Below are 3,158 nucleotides of genomic sequence, written 5' to 3'. Positions count from 1 at the left end.
CAGTCTAGTGGATACACAGTGCTGTCAGGATGACGTTTTTACCTACATTTCCCTAGATGATTGTCTTGGTTACTTTTCTCTCGTTGCTGAGACAAAATACCTGACGCCAAAAATTAAGGAAGGAAAGGTTTATTTAGCTCACAGCTTGTGGAGGTTTCAGTCCATACTTGGTTGTCTCCAAGGCAGGGTTGCACATGGCAGAGACAACCTTTAATGGTGGCAGAAGACAGCAAAAGCAGCCAGAGCAGAAGGGAGGAGGCAGCAGCAAGCAGCCTCTTTCCCTACCTTACATATGCAATTACCCACCCCAGGGAGGGTGTAGCTCTCACACCCATAATCCCAGCATTGGACCATGGATCAGTCGTCAACTCTAACAGCCTGCCGCGGGACTGCATGAGGCTTTGTGGGGACGTCCAGACACAAGCCATAACAGTGATGAAGGATCACCAACTCGTGTGTGCCTCTCTCCTTTGGTAGCATATCTGTTCGATTATTTTGCACATTTAGAATTGGGTTGTTTTCTTATTGTTGAGTTTGGAGAATTCTTTGTTTATGTTATGTGCAATAAAAAGTAGATACAGTTTGTCCTCTTTATCAGATGTTTCATGAAGATTTTCTCCTAGTCACTGCCTGTATTTTCATTCTTTAAAGTTTCATTCACAAAGCAAATGTTGGAATTTTAATGAAGTCCGACTTCTCAATTTTTCTTTCATGTTGTTTTTAGTATTGTATAACAAAGTCATTACCAGAGTCATACATCTTCAGTTATCTCCTGGGCATTTTATAGTTTTACAGTTTGCATTTTTACCTCTCATTCATGTTGAGTCAGTTTGTGTAAGTCTTTTATTTTTTTGCATGTGGATGTTAAGTTGCTCTCCCAATGTTTGTTGAAAAGATTATTGTTATCTATTGATTGCTTTTGTCCTTCGTCAAAAGTCTGTGGAGGTCTGCATCCAGGCCCCCTGCAGTGACCCGCTAGTCAGTTTCCCAGTTCTTCACCTCTAATACCAAGCTGTCTTCACGACTGCAGCTCTAAGTCCAATCAGGTCCATTCACTTTTGTCTTTATGAGCAGGAAAATTTATTGAGAGAGGTCGTTCCTGAGAGAGAGGAGGGAACCCAAAAGTGGGTTGACCTAATCATGTTAGTTCTTCAACTGTGTTTTCCTCCTTCAGTATTCTGTTTGCTATTCTGGGTATTTCACCTTTCCATGTAGACTTTAGAGTCAATCTATCAATATACACAAAATAACTGGTGAAGACTTTTATTGGGATTACACTGAATCTTGACATAATGACTCTTTCTATGTTTATGTATGGGATATCTTTTCATTTATTTAGATCTTTGACATCTCTCATGAGAATTTTCCCCATACAGATTTTGGACATATTTTGGCAGATTTCTGTCACTTAGTTTTGGTGCTGGTAGCAGTCATTGCTTACTACAGTCAGATGTAGAATGATGCACATGTCTGTCTGTGTGCTGGAAACCCAAAGAATCTAGTCAAGGGCTTGGAGCCTGGGGCAGTGTCCCCAGGGCACTGTCCCAGCAAGTCTGAATCAAGGATCTGTACTGGAAAGGCCCCAGGGCCAGTGTGGAAGCTAGAAAGTCTGTGCCTCTGGGCCAAAGATCAGTGCAGGAGGTCTGAGTGATCTGCATTTAAAGCCAGGAGATGACTTCCAAGATGAAGATGAGGGTTAAAACTCTTCAGAAGGAAGACAGCAGCCAAAGGTCTGTTGAAGAAAAACCACCTGAAAGCAGCTTCTTGAGGAAAATTAGCAACAAATAATCTTCCCTTCCTGTTTTCTTTTTATGCCATTCCAGTAACAATCCTCAGGTTGGGCTTTCATGCCCAGAATCACATGGATTCAGTTCAGCTATGAATGATATTTTATTTTTAATTTCATTTTCTAATTGTTTCCTGCTGGTTTATAGGAAAACAACTGAGGTTTTTTTTTTTTTTTTTTTTTTAATTGAGACAGCGTCTTGCTATGTAGTTCAGGCTGGCCTTAAACTCACTAGGTAGCCCAGGCTGGCTTCAAACTTGCAGCGATCCTCCTGCCTCAGCCTAGCTAGTGCTGGAATTACAGACTGCACCACCATGCCCAGCTCCATTTTCCAATCTTAATGACAAATATACTTACTTAAAGTAACTCTCCAATCCTCATAACAACTTCTCTAAACTTTTGTATTTACTAATGATCTTAATGTTTGATCCATGATATTTATCTATGACTCTCATGGCATATAATGATATTTTGAGAATATTACTGCATTCCCTGATACGTAGATATTGCATATGTTCAACACTGGAAGGCAATTTTATAATTTGTTTCATTGTCTCTGGATCATTGATACTGTACATTGTTGCAAGCCTCTTCCTGAGACAATATTTATACTATTCTCCATTATGGTGGGACAATATTTGAGAAGTATCCCACACTTTGATAGCAAGACTGGAAGACATCATGCAAAACTCCCCTGATACTAACCGTCAAGAATAGTTGTTAGGAAAAAGAGACTATTTTTATACTTTTCCCTAGAAAAGTATCCATAAATGTCACAGAACACTTGAGAAATGATTTATACTAAGCACTGGACACTGAAGCGGATTCAGAGAGGACTGGGATTCCATAATGATGTGCTGCCCAGCAGTCTCCACCAGTGACCAGTCCAGTGGAAGTCACTCATCAGAGGTCTGAAATTGCGGCTATTTGCCTGCTTCTGGGTGTCCACGTCAGCAGAATGCTCACTCCATCTTCAAACAGCCACAGGTACATGACTAATCTCCTGAAGAGACCCAGTACTCCCAAGTATTTTCTAAATTTTAAGGAGAGCGCCACTAAAAGAACAAACTGACAGTATATTTTGTTGGAAAACAGCTGAATATAGGTCAAGTTACCATGAACCTAAGTTATGTACGGTGAATAAAACCCTGCACAAGTCAAAACCAGTTTCTGTAATCTCTGTCCTTCAAAGTTGGCTCAGTAAATCCCCTGAGGAACTGCATATCTCAGAATTTCCTTCTAATTACTTCATTGTTTTGTTTTTCACCTTTGGTTTAAATCAGGTGAAACCTAAGATTACTTTTCATCGACCTTAAATGTGATCAGTATCCATCTCGACTTACAAAGACAGGAAGGTCCCTGCATGTGAGCC

Source organism: Chinchilla lanigera, unplaced genomic scaffold, assembly GCF_000276665.1.
Source record: "Chinchilla lanigera isolate Chin_1 unplaced genomic scaffold, ChiLan1.0 scaffold00010, whole genome shotgun sequence".
Classification (NCBI taxonomy): Eukaryota; Metazoa; Chordata; class Mammalia; order Rodentia; family Chinchillidae; genus Chinchilla; species Chinchilla lanigera.
This window is presented reverse-complemented; position numbering follows the sequence as displayed.